This window comes from Balaenoptera physalus, assembly GCF_965194825.1.
Source record: "Balaenoptera physalus genome assembly, chromosome: X".
Taxonomy (NCBI): domain Eukaryota; kingdom Metazoa; phylum Chordata; class Mammalia; order Artiodactyla; family Balaenopteridae; genus Balaenoptera; species Balaenoptera physalus.
The window spans coordinates 132,423,286-132,436,969 of record NC_138903.1 but is presented as its reverse complement, the minus strand read 5'-3'; the positions used below and the strand labels follow the sequence as shown (position 1 = coordinate 132,436,969).

Genomic DNA, 13,684 nt, shown 5'->3' with positions numbered 1-13,684 from the left:
CAAGTTCAGGCTGCAGTCTTCAGGCATCATGTAAATGACTGGGGTCTCCTGGTGGTTTGGAGGACCCAGCTGTTTGCCCTCTGAATTCATTCTAGAAGTATTGGAGTACAGCCAGCATAATCTGTGGTTATTGCTAGACCAGCTAAGGAGGTATTACTTATGTCCAGCCCAGAGGTTGATCCACTACCCTCAGAGAAACCAGGAAGTGGGTTCTTACCATGACCAGTCCAAGGCCAGTCAAGACAAACTTAAGAAGAAAGGCAAGCTTGTGTTTGGCGTTCCTCTGCCCATCCTTTAGGGACCCCCGTCTTTTCTGTATCCTAGGCCTAGATACCTGGGAAAGCACCTTAAATTATTATTATTATTTTTTAATAAATCAGTTTATTAATTGTCACAATGGTATAATGCAGTATTTTTTTTTTCCATTTTTTAAATTAATTAATTTATTTATTTATGGCTGTGTTGGGTCTTCGTTTCTGTGCGACGGCTTTCTCCAGTTACGGCAAGTGGGGGCCACTCTTCATCTTCATCGCGGTGCGCGGGCCTCTCACTATTGCGGCCTCTCCTGCTGCGGAGCACAAGCTCCAGACGCGCAGGCTCAGTAATTGTGGCTCACGGGCTTAGCTGCTCCGCGGCATGTGGGATCTTCCCAGACCAGGGCTCGAACCCGTGTCCCCTGCATTGGCAGGCAGACTCTCAACCACTGCGCCACCTGGGAAGCCCCCGCACCTTAAATTATTAAGCCATAGTTCCCAAACTTCCTCAAGGGAATACAAGGTCAGTGAGATATTAATAGTCATTTGTTAACAACACACCCCCTGACAAGTATGTTTGGGAAAGTATAATGTGCTATATCCCTCCATGGGAGATGTGTGCAATGCCAATCAGCACTAAATGCTCTAAGAAGCCTTGCCATTACAAGTACCTATTTGTTTTATTTAACTCAGCTTTTCCTACATTTATTTGACTGTGGAGCACTTCCTTTCATGTCATAGCTGATAATGTATTGTGAAATTACCATTCCCTGGAGTTCAGCTATCGATTAAGAGGAACTTGGGACATGGAAGCATTTTGATGCCACTTGGAAATTTTGGGGGAGTTGGCCCCTTCAAGCAGATTTGTGATTTCATGCAACTCATCTGTGCAGAAATGTAACTTTCTTTATGTCTCTATAACAGATGTCAACCTGCTTGTGAGCCCCCATTTCCACTGATGGAGGAAATGACTAAACCTTGCCCCTTTAAGATGACTCAGCATCTTCTGGTTGGTCATCTCTTGTGGGTAATTAATTACTCATTTGCTTTTGCATTTCAACTCAGTCCATTCAAAGTTCAATACCAGGGCTTTTCTCCACTCTCAAGAATTTTCTCCTGCACCCTCCTCGTCCTCCTCTTCCTCCCTCCTTCTCCGCTTCCCCTCTTCTCTTCCATTTCTCTTGCTCATCTCCCACCTCCTCTTGAGGACTGTGCCGTTTTGCAGGAAGCAACCACCTTGTACAGGTAAGTGCTTTACCATATTGTGTGCCAGAGCAGAGTGTGTCATTGTGAGACCACCATACCCTTCAGAAGCATGTGGAGAAATCATGTTAATTAAAATTTATTTTCCTCCTGGAAAAAGAATAACTTCGAGCTAAAATATCAGACAGTGGTTGGCTGGACACTCTCATTAATCCAGGTAGCTGTAAGAAGTAAATAAAAATCTTTTTTTGTGTGCTTTTTTAAAAATGTGCTTTAATATGGGAAATCGAGCAAAACCCAGCACACTGAATATTTCATGGATATCAGCCATAATGCCATGCCTTTGCAGGGGAGTTAAGAAAAACACTTTTTTTTTTTAATTAGGAGAGTGACAGAGGGGGCACCAGTGCCATGACAAACCTGCGTGGGAAGCAGAAAGCCAAGGCATAGAGCAAACAGAAGACACAGGCACTGAATTTTCCTTATTTATGTTGCCTGTATTCATTGTGCACCCGCGCATTTTATCAGGAGCTCTGCCTGCCACCTGCCGTGGAAAGTGCACCTTCCATTAACTGGAATAAGGAAAATACCAATGTTGCAGGATAGGAGAAAAGAACCACTTGGTAACTTTGTAGTAAATGGATGAGGACTTTCTGTGATGAGGAAGCTGACCAAAAGGGAAACGATAATCAGTGGAAAGCTATGTTTTGAATAAAACCCAAAGTAGGAAGTGTTCTAGGAGAATAGATTTTTCTTGTATACGTATGTAGCCTTCTCTAACATAAACTGAATTTTAAATTCAAAGAAAAAATGGAGAGAAACATCATTTTTAATTATTTTTCATTTTCTTATAGGAAGCTTTGATCCAATTTATTTATCAAGCTGGTGAAAAGCCCCGGACATCTAAGATGACAGCAGATTGAACAGTAAGGAAGGTAGCTGTATTTTTGCTATAAAGACAAGTTAAATTAACCCACAGGAATCTGTTATTTATGTGATGCGTGTCTGACTTCATTATTCTCTAAAATGCCTGCTCTGTGATCATATCTATTTTATGTTCCATGTGGTTGTTCAAAAAGTAAGTTAACAAGGGGCTTCCCTGGTGGCGCAGTGGTTGAGAATCTGCCTGACAGTGCAGGGGACACGGGTTCGAGCCCGGGTCTGGGAAGATCCCACATGCCGCGGAGCAGCTGGGCCCGTGAGCCACAATTACTGAGCCTACGCGTCTGGAGCCTGTGCCCCGCAACGGGAGGGGCCGCGATAGTGAAAGGCCCGCGCACCGCGATGAAGCGTGGCCCCCGCTTGCCGCAACTAGAGAAAGCCCTCGCACAGAAACGAAGACCCAACACAGCCATAAATAAATAAATAAATAAATAAAGTAAAAAAAAAAAAAAAAGTAAGTTAACAAACGTGACGTTTTAAAAAATTATTTAAGGAAACATGTTTTTTACAATCTAACTACCACAGCAGGTATGGAACCCATGTCTCAATGCGACCTTTTCCTATAATCACGTGAGAGAGCCAAACCTCCGTCCTCAAGTGGGGAGGAAGCTGCCGGCACCACTAGAGGCTCTGCTTTTTTTTCTAAAAAATATTCCCTCTTTTAACAGATACATTTTATCAACTAAAAGCTAAGAGAACATAACAATAAAAGGGAAGAAAACAACTTATATCTACAAAGTTCCACAGGTTGTGTGGATTTCTGGAGCAGGAGTGCTTTTGCCTTCACACACCTGTGTGGTTATTGGGGGGTGGGGAGAGGTGTGTGTCAAGTGTTTAAAGAAGCAGCACGTGAACTGAGGGTGTAGAGAAAGTGAGCATCGCAGGTCCCACTCCCCCTGCCCCAGGTGGGTGTCTCACCTGCTTAACCAATATTGGGCAAGTATCCCAACCACTGGGATCTTCACTCTTCATCAGAAAAGCAAAGACTCAAAACTGACCTTCAGAACAACGTTCCTCCCTAGAACAATGTTTAAATGTTTCTCTAAAAGCTCTGAAGCCTGAGCTGGGTCTGGTCATCAGCGTGGGTCATGTTGACTACCCAGACTTCAGGTTCAGAGTGTGCTGGGTGGTTGCGATCCTATGACTGGCCGGCTCTGTGAACCTGGGCAAGTGATGTCACCTCAGTTTTGCTATTTACAAAATGAGGACGATAAGAGTAACTGTTCCTTGCTTTGAGGCCATATTTAGGTAAGAAAGGCAAAGTCTTTGGCACTTAGGAATATCTCAATATGTTATCGAGTAGATGGTGGTAGAGAGTAGCAGGGGAACCCCCAAATCTTATATGTGAATCCTTAATAAACTCCAGAGTCCAAGGCTGCTTTGGGATTGTTTAGAACCAATAGAAATGCGAGTACCTCTGAAGACAGGCCAGGGTGCCCCTTCCTGAGTGAGTGGGCAGCCCAGGTCTACACATCCAAGAGGATAAGAAACCTGAGTGACCGGGTGGCCTTGCTTCTGCTGTTTCTAAGCACCTAGATTAATTTTGGACCTGGAGTCCACGCACGGGTTTGGACAGGAAGCTGAACACTTCTTGAGTTTGAGTGTAAAATCTATGTGTTGAGGACTTCCCTGGTGGCGCAGTGGTTAAGAATCCGCCTGCCAATGCAGAGGACATGGGTTCGATCCCTGGCCTAGGAAGATCCCACATGCCGCGGAGCAACTAAGCCCGTGTGCCACAACTACTGAGCCTGCGCTCTAGAGCCCACGAGCCACAACTACTGAAGCCCGCATGCCACAACTACTGAAGCCCGCACGCCTGGAGCCCGTGCTCCACAACAAGAGAAGCCACTGCAATGAGAAGCCCGTGCACCGCAATGAAGAGTAACCCCTGCTCGATGCAACTAGAGAAAGCCTGCGTGCAGCAACAAAGACCCAATGCAGCCAAAAATAAATTAATATTAAAAAAAAAAGTAAGAGGCGACCCATGCCAAAAAAAAAAAAAAATCTGTGTTGACCTTTCTCCAGAGAAGGCCTTTGGATTTCATCATATTTTCAAACCTGGGTCCTTTCAGAACCCACAGAAGTTGGGAAGAGCTGCTCTAGGCTCTTGAAGAATCCTTTGTTTCCTCCCTAGAGACTTTATCTGGAGATTCTGATACCTTCATTATTCTCTATCTCCAGCCACAATGGTGTCTGTTCAAGCCTAGACCTATTCCCCTCCTCTCCCCCCACCCCGTACTGTTTGTTCTCTTGACATCAACCTCGTCCCCATCTCCAACCTGCCTCCTCACAAACCTGTCTCCAAACTGCAGCATTTTATCCAACCACACTTATTCTGCTCCTGAAGTTCTGGCCACCTGCTCTCTGCTGCCCCCTCTTGTTCAAACTGACGGGGACCTAGGAGGACTCCTTTCGTGGGTCATTGCTTGGGCAATCTCCGCTGGGAAAATAGTTGGGCCTGCCTGTGGTTCAAGGAGGCATTGTGGTGTTGGCTCGCCCCTGTGGGCATGTAATTACACGGCCTTACTTCCAGAACTCCAGAAAAGGCCTTTGAAATGGAGAATATTCTCCCACGGCTTGATGCCCGAGATTTTGTACTCAGAGAACAATCCATTTTTTTTTAAACATCTTTATTGGAGTATAATCGCTTTACAATGGTGTGTTAGTTTCTGCTTTATAACAGAGTGAATCAGCTGTATGTATAAATATATCCCCATATCTCCTCCCTCTTGCGTCTCCCTCCCGAGAACAATCCAGTTTAACTGGAGATTCTGATCCGCGTGCAAATGTATGTGGAACAAGGAGGGTTCTCATTCGCCCACACTGTAGTGTGAATGAAAGGTCTGAAGGTGGGTTTGGGGAGGGCAAGAGAAGGGAAAAGGAGGGTGCTGAGCCCACAGGTAGGGGCAGTAGGGAAGTAGGTGGATCCCCAGGGGTGTAGGGGTGAGGAGTCGGGGGAGGCAACTGAACAGAAACTTCTGCCCTTCCACTTTTTCACAGGGTCCATTTGGACCTGTGTTATCTTCGTAAGCATGTTTTCATCATGAGTGCTTCCTGCTTTGTCCCTTCATTTTATCCCTGGCAACGAAGGGCAGGGGGGAGAACAAGGGGCCTCTGACGAACATGCAGCTCTAGCTGCTTTGCTGAGAACAGAGGGGAGGGAAGGATGAACTCATGCCGAGTGAGCACCTGCTGTCTGCCAGTTAGCACGGATATCCGCATCACATCAGCATTAGCTGTTGGAGAGGGTTGAAGTAAGTCACTGAGCAGAGCCACGGCATGCTGGGAGAGAAGGGAACTAAGTCAGAAGAAGTGAGTTAGAACCAGCCAGAAGGCATAAAGCAGACTCACTTTGCCATCCTGCCCTCTGCATTCATGTCTCCCTTTCGACAGAAGAGGAAGCTGAGAATCAGGGTAAAGGACACCCACAGCTCGTTTACGGTAGAGCTGAGTTTGGGTTCTCTTCTGTCCGAGAGAAGTCTCACACCCTTCTTGTGTCAACATGGCATGCAAAAGAGACAAAGGGGATGTCTGACTTTGCTTGGGTATATCTGCAAGTGGGTGTCAGGTGTTAAGCTACAGGTACATATATTTCCAGAAGAACTCAAATAAGAAGTTTGGGATACACACAATGGGATAGAGTGTTCCATTCTTCCTTGGCAGCTGCCAATATAGGAAAAAAAAGAAAAAAGAAAAAGAAAAAAATAAGGAAAGAAAAAAAAAGAGAAACCAAGGTAGCTGAAGGGCATACTTTCTGGAGAGCTCCAAAGATAAAAATGATATTCTAGCTCAGAATTTATCTTAATGAGGAAGACTCAATCAATGGAAAATGACAGGTGGGATAATTTAAAGTTCAAGTTTCCTTCTTCTGTTTCTTTGTATAAAAGAGAACCAACTTTTTGATCATTGTTTGCTCAGCTGTAATATTCTGCTGCATAAAGAAGATTGTACACCAAATACCACATTAATATGTTATTGGCATCTTTCTTTTTTCATATCTTACATGTTGATTGTAAAACCGTCCAGAGAGACTGATAGCTGTAATATATTGCAGTTTCTCAACTTCAAATTAATTTCATAACAGTGCGGTAGAGCTAGATATTCTCTGCTCTAAGAAGTAACTCAAAATTGGTAATATTTTTCTTTGCTCTTTTGCAACCCTAGGTCTGGTTATTTTCTTGACTGGATAAACTATCTAGACTTTACTTCCTTATGATCCATTACCTGCTTCAGTGGTTACCACCTCCTTTGAAATGTCCAATCCTCCAGCAGGTAAGTGCCCCCAGGGTGAGCTGCACAAAGCATAGTGTGAGCAGGGGAACTGTGTGTGAGCTCTGAAATCCATGTCTCCAAAATTCCGTTTCACATCCAGAGTTCCGGCTTGAGTCACTGGGCCCGTGTAGACACAGCCTAAAAGCCAATGACCGCATGAAGGAACAAGTCAATGTCCAATGACTATAAGAGCATGAGTCCTTCTGTCCCCCGGCCCAAGCTCCTCTATCTGAGGAGAGAAGGTAAGAGCACTCTGTCCCTTCTTCTCTGTCACTTGGGGGAAGGGGTTGTGAACAAAAGGGCCTGGCACCTTCTTCTGTCACCTTTGAGTCTCAGGATCCCTCTGGCTGCCATAATCAAAGGATCAAAAATGGGTTCCATTCTTCCATTTCCTTCCTGTAGAGCTGTGCTGTCCAATATGGTAGCCACTAGCCACTTGTGGTCATTTAACTTACTTAAAATTAAAGTGAATGAAAATGGCTTCTTATTAAGTTGGGTTATGATTTAATTCCTCAGTCACACTAGCCACATTTCAAGTGCTTGGAAGCCACAGGTAGCTAGTGGCTATGGTTTGGGGAGTGCAGATGAAGAATATCCCCATCGTTGCAGAAAGTTCTTTTTGACAGCTCTGCTCTGGACCCTAACTGATTCCAATCTTGAAGGAAGAATAGCATATTGATTAGTTGCAGTGAGAAGGGAAGACATTTCAGGACAGAATTTGCAGGGACAAATGTTTTTTTTTTAATTTTTTTTTATTTTTTCACACACACACACTGTATTTTATTTTTACAAGAGATAAATATACTGACACCAAGCATTGTACATGGATGACCACAACAAAAGCAACAATGATTGCAATTACCAAACATGAAACACACTCATACTATGTCATAATATTGACATTCAGTCCAGTAATCCTCCACTGTAACAGCTCCTTTACTTTGCAGTGAAAATTGATTTGTATATTCTTTGCCTCTGAGTCCTTGTGGGATTTTTTTTTTTTTTTTAAATTCAGACAGAAAGTCACAAAAATTATACTCATCCTCATCAGTTCACTCAGTCCCATGTAATTAATTGTTGTTTTTTTTTCATCTTGATCTTTTGTTAGCACTTTTATGAGTTCATCAGTTTTTCATCAGAGTTCTGAAAATGCTTATTCATTCAGTTCAGCAGTACAGTCAGTTACCAGAAACCTGTACTTGTCAGAGTCTTTTCCATGAATTTCTTGAAGATGAAACCCTTTTATAGGAACATATTTGCAAAATCAACAGAGTACACCCAGAACTGTCCGTAAATGACAAAAGACTTAAAAATGACCACGGTAAAAGATTTGATGAAAGTTCATAATAATGCAGTTGACAAGAAAATTAGTTATTTCTGAGATATACATTTTAAAGTAATAACTAGGATTATTACTTATAACATTATACCAGAACATATAAGATTTTTAGAAATTTCATGTAATGTCTGAAACATTTATATTAACATATTTCCATACATATTTCCATACAAATACAAATATAAGATTTTTAGAAATTTCATGTAATGTCTGAAACATTTATACTAACATATTTCCATACAAATAACCCAATGAAAGTTTAGTATTAGTTGTTTTGTTTGTATTTTTATACTGCAGGTTCTTACTAGGCATCAATTTTATACACATCAGTGTATACATGTCAATCCCAATCGCCCAATTCAGCACACCACCATCCCCACCTCACCGCAGTTTTCCCCCCTTGGTGTCCATATGTCCATTCTCTACATCTGTGTCTCAACTTCTGCCCTGCAAACTGGCTCATCTGTACCATTTTTCTAGGTTCCACATACATGCATTAATATATGATATTTGTTTTTCTCTTTCTGACTTACTTCACTCTGTATGACAGTCTCTAGATCCATCCACGTCTCAACAAATGACTCAATTTCGTTCCTTTTTATGGCTGAGTAATATTCCATTGTATATATGTACCACATCTTCTTTATCCAGTCGTCTGTTGATGGGCATTTAGGTTGTTTCCATGACCTGGCTATTGTAAATAGTGCTGCAATGAACATTCGGGTGCATGTGTCTTTTTGAATTACGGTTTTCTCTGGGTATATGCCCAGTAGTGGGATTGCTGGGTCATATGGTAATTCTATTTTTAGTTTTTTAAGGAACCTCCATATTGTTCTCCATAGTGGCTGTATCAATTTACATTCCCACCAACAGTGCAAGAGGGTTCCCTTTTCTCCACACCCTCTCCAGCATTTGTTGTTTGTAGATTTTCTGATGATGCCCATTCTAACAGGAGTGAGGTGATACCTCATTGTAGTTTTGATTTGCATTTCTCTAATAATTAGTGATGTTGAGCATCTTTTCATGTGCTTCGTGGCCGTCTGTATGTCTTCTTCGGAGAAATGTCTATTTAGGTCTTCTGCCCATTTTTGGATTGGGGTGTTTGTTTCTTTGATATTGAGTTGAATGAGCTGTTTATATATTTTGGAGATTAATCCTTTGTCCGTTGATTCGTTTGCAAATATTTTCTCCCATTCTGAGGGTTGTCTTTTCGTCTTGTTTATGGTTTCCCTTGCTGTGCAAAAGCTTTGAGGTTTCATTAGGTCCCATTTGTTTATTTTTGTTTTTATTTCCATTACTCTAGGAGATGGATCAAAAAAGATCTTGCTGTGATTTATGTCAAAGAGTGTTCTTCCTAGGTTTTCCTCTAAGAGTTTTATAGTGCCCGGTCTTACATTTAGGTCTCTAATCCATTTTGAGTTTATTTTTGTGTATAGTGTTAGGGAGTGTTCCGATTTCATTCTTTTACATGTAGCTGTCCAGATTTCCCAGCACCACTTATTGAAAAGACTGTCTTTTATCCATTGTATATCCTTGCCTCCTTTGTCATAGATTAGTTGACCATAGGTGCATGGCTTTATCTCTGGGCTTTCTATCTTGTTCCATTGATCTACATTTCTGTTTTTGTGCCAGTACCATATTGTCTTGATGACTGTAGCTTTGTAGTATAGTCTGAAGTCAGGGAGTTTGATTCATCCAGCTCCATTTTTTTCTCTCAAGACTGCTTTGTCCATTCGGGGTCTTTTGTGTCTCCATACAAATTTTAAGAGTTTTTGTTCTAGTTCTGTAAAAAATGCCATTGGTAATTTGATAGGAATTGCATTGAATCTGTAGATTGCTTTGGGTAGTATACTCATTTTCACAATATTGATTCTTCCAATCCAAGAACATGGTATATCTCTCCATCTGTTGGTATCATCTTTAATTTCTTTCATCAGTGTCTTATAGTTTTCTGCATACAGGTCTTTTGTCTCCCTAGGTAGGTTTATTCCTAGGTATTTTATTCTTTTTGTTGCAATGGTAAATGGGAGTGTTTCCATAATTTCTCTTTCAGATATTTCATCATTAGTGTATAGGAATGCAAGAGATTTCTGTGCATTAATTTTGTATCCTGCAACTTTACCATATTCATTAATTAGCTCTAGCAGCTTTCTGGTGGCAGTTTTAGGATTCTCTATGTATAGTATCATGTCATCCGCAAACAGTGACAGTTTTACTTCCTCTTTTCCAATTTGTATTCCTTTTATTTCTTTTTCTTCTCTGATTGCCGTGGCTAGGACTTCCAGAACTATGTTGAATAATAGTGGTGAGAGTGGACATCCTTGTCTCGTTCCTGATCTTAGAGGAAATGCTTTCAGTTTTTCACCATTGAGAATGATGTTTGCTGTGGGTTTGTCATATATGGCCTTTATTATGTTGAGGTAGGTTCCCTCTATGCCCACTTTCTGGAGAGTTTTTATCAGGAATGGGTGTTGAATTTTGTCAAAAGCTTTTTCTGCATCTATTGAGATGATCATATGGTTTTTATTCTTCAGTTTGTTAATATGGTGTATCACATTGATTGATTTGCGTATATTGAAGAATCCTTGCATCCCTGGGATAAATCCCACTTGATCGTGGTGTATGATCCTTTTAATGTGTTGTTGGATTCTGTTTGCTAGTATTTTGTTGAGGATTTTTGCATCTATATTCATCAGTGATATTGGTCTGTAATTTTCTTTTTTTGTAGTGTCTTTGTCTGGTTTTGGTATCAGGGTGATGGTGGCCTCATAGAATGAGTTTGGGAGTGTTCCTTCCTCTGCAATTTTTTGGAAGAGTTTGAGAAGGATGGGTGTTAGCTCTTCTCTAAATGTTTGATAGAATTCACCTGTGAAGCCATCTGGTCCTGGACTTTTGTTTGTTGGAAGATTTTTGATCACAGTTTCAATTTCATTACTTGTGATTGGTCTGTTCATATTTTCTGTTTCTTCCTGATTCAGTCTTGGAAGGTTATACCTTTCTAAGAATTTGTCCATTTCTTCCAGGTTGTCCATTTTATTGGCATAAAGTTGCTTATAGTAGTCTCTTAGGATGTTTTGTATTTCTGCGGTGTCTGTTGTAACTTCTCCTTTTTCATTTCTGATTTTATTGATTTGAGTCCTCTCCCTCTTTTTCTTGATGAGTCTGGCTAATGGCTTATCAATTTTGTTTATCTTCTCAAAGAACCAACTTTTAGTTTTATTGATCTTTGCTATTGTTTTCTTTGTTTCTATTTCATTTATTTCTGCTCTGATCTTTATGATTTCTTTCCTTCTGCTAACTTTGGGTTTTGTTTGTTCTTCTTTCTCTAGTTTCTTTAGGTGTAAGGTTAGATTGTTTACTTGAGATTTTTCTTGTTTCTTTAGGTAGGCTTGTATAGCTATAAACTTCCCTCTTAGAACCGCTTTTGCTGCATCCCATAGGTTTTGGGTCGTCGTGTTTTCATTGTCATATGTCTCTAGGTATTTTTTTATTTCTTCTTTGATTTCTTCAGTGATCTCTTGGTTATTTAGTAACGTATTGTTTAGCCTCCATGTGTTTGTCTTTTTTACGTTTTTTTCCCTGTAATTCATTTCTAATCTCATAGCGTTGTGGTCAGAAAAGATGCTTGGTATGATTTCAATTTTCTTAAATTTACTGATGCTTGATTTGTGACCCAAGATGTGATCTATCCTGGAGAATGTTCCGTGCGCACTTGAGAAGAACGTGTAATCTGCTGTTTTTGGATGGAATGTCCTATATATATCAATTAAATCTATCTGGTCTATTGTGTCATTTAAAGCTTCTGTTTCCTTATTTATTTTCATTTTGGATGATCTGTCCATTGGTGTAAGTGAAGTGTTAAAGTCCCCCACTATTATTGTGTTACTGTCGATTTCCTCTTTTATAGCTGTTAGCAGTTGCCTTATGTATTGAGGTGCTCCTATGTTGGGTGCATATATATTTATAATTGTTATATCTTCTTCTTGGATTGATCCCTGGATCATTATGTAGTGTCCTTCCTTGTCTCTTGTAACATTCTTTATTTTAAAGTCTATTTTATCTGATATGAGTATAGCTACTCCAGCTTTCTTTTGATTTCCATTTGCATGGAATATCTTTTTCCATCCCCTCACTTTCAGTCTGTATGTGTCCCTAGGTCTAAAGTGGGTCTCTTGTAGACAGCATATATATGGGTCTTGTTTTTGTATCCATTCAGCCAGTCTATGTCTTTTGGTTGGGGCGTTTAATCCATTCACGTTTAAGGTAATTATCGATATGTATGTTCCTATGACCATTTTCTTAATTGTTTTGGGTTTGTTTTTGTAGGTCCTTTTCTTCTCTTGTGTTTCCCACTTAGAGAATTTCCTTTAGCATTTGTTGTAGAGCTGGTTTGGTGTTGCTGAATTCTCTTAGCTTTTGCTTGTCTGTAAAGCTTTTGATTTCTCCATCAAATCTAAATGAGATCCTTGCTGGGTAGAGTAATCTTGGTTGTAGGTTCTTCCCTTTCATCACTTTAAGTATATCATGCCACTCCCTTCTGGCTTGCAGAGTTTCTGCTGAGAAATCAGCTGTTAACCTTATGGGAGTTCCCTTGTATGTTATTTGTCGTTTTTCCCTTGCTGCTTTCAATAATTTTTCTTTGTCTTTCATTTTTGCCACTTTGATTACTATGTGTCTCGGCGTGTTTCTCCTTGGGTTTATTCTGTATGGGACTCTCTGCGCTTCCTGGACTTGGGTGGCTATTTCCTTTCCCATGTTAGGGAAGTTTTCGACTATAATCTCTTCAAATATTTTCTCCGGTCCTTTCTCTCTCTCTTCTCCTTCTGGGACCCCTATAATGCGAATGTTGTTGCGTTTAATGTTGTCCCAGAGGTCTCTTAGGCTGTCTTCATTTCTTTTCATTCTTTTTTCTTTAGTCTGTTCCGCAGCAGTGAATTCCACCATTCTGTCTTCCAGGTCACTTATCCGTTCTTCTGCCTCAGTTATTCTGCTATTGATTCCTTCTAGTGTAGTTTTCATTTCAGTTATTGTATTGGTCATCTCTGTTTGTTTGTTCTTTAATTCTTCTAGGTCTTTGTTAATTATTTCTTGCATCTTCTCAATCTTTGCCTCCATTCTTATTCCGAGGTCCTGGATCATCTTCACTATCATTATTCTGAATTCTTTCTCTGGAAGGTTGCCTATCTCCACTTCATTTAGTTGTTTTTCTGGGGTTTTTTCTTGTTCCTTCATCTGGTACATAGCCCTCTGCCTTTTCATCTTCTCTATCTTTCTGTAACTGTGGTTTTTGGTCCACAGGCTGCAGGATTGTAGTTTTTCTTGCTTCTGTTGTCTGCCCTCTGGTGGTTGAGGCTATCTAAGAGGCTTGATGGGAGGCTCTGGTGGTGGGTAGAGCTGACAGTTGCTGTGGCGGTCAGAGCTCAGTAAAACCTTAATCCACTTGACTGTTGATGGGTGGGGCTGGGTTCCCTTCCTGTTGCTGTGGCGGTCAGAGCTCAGTAAATCCTTAATCCACTTGACTGTTGATGGGTGGGGCTGGGTTCCCTCCCTGTTGGTTGTTTTGCCTGAGGCAACCCAACACTGGAGCCTACCCGTGCTCTTTGGTGGGGTTAATGGCAGACTCTGGGAGGGCTCACGCCAAGGAGAACTTCCCAGAACCTCGGCTGCCAGTGTC

General features: G+C 41.1%; 2 long non-coding RNA genes across 5 annotated transcripts; one reads left to right on the top strand and one right to left on the bottom strand.

Moving 5' to 3' along the window:
• The first annotated feature begins 1,199 nt into the window (after positions 1–1,199).
• LOC309651829 lies at positions 1,200–7,546 on the top strand. Of its 4 annotated transcripts, none has more exons than XR_014258426.1 (3): positions 1,200–1,281; positions 2,312–2,392; positions 6,564–7,546. It is a non-coding gene; the product is annotated as an uncharacterized lncRNA (long non-coding RNA). The 4 variants fall into 4 exon arrangements; XR_014258427.1 differs by lacking the exon at positions 1,200–1,281 and adding an exon at positions 1,298–1,499; XR_014258428.1 differs by lacking the exon at positions 1,200–1,281 and having other exon boundaries at positions 1,298–2,392; positions 6,564–6,671; positions 6,772–7,546.
• LOC309651833 lies at positions 7,489–13,684 on the bottom strand. The gene is made up of 2 exons (XR_014258433.1): positions 8,544–13,684; positions 7,489–7,910 (listed from the first exon to the last, which is right to left on the bottom strand). It is a non-coding gene; the product is annotated as an uncharacterized lncRNA (long non-coding RNA).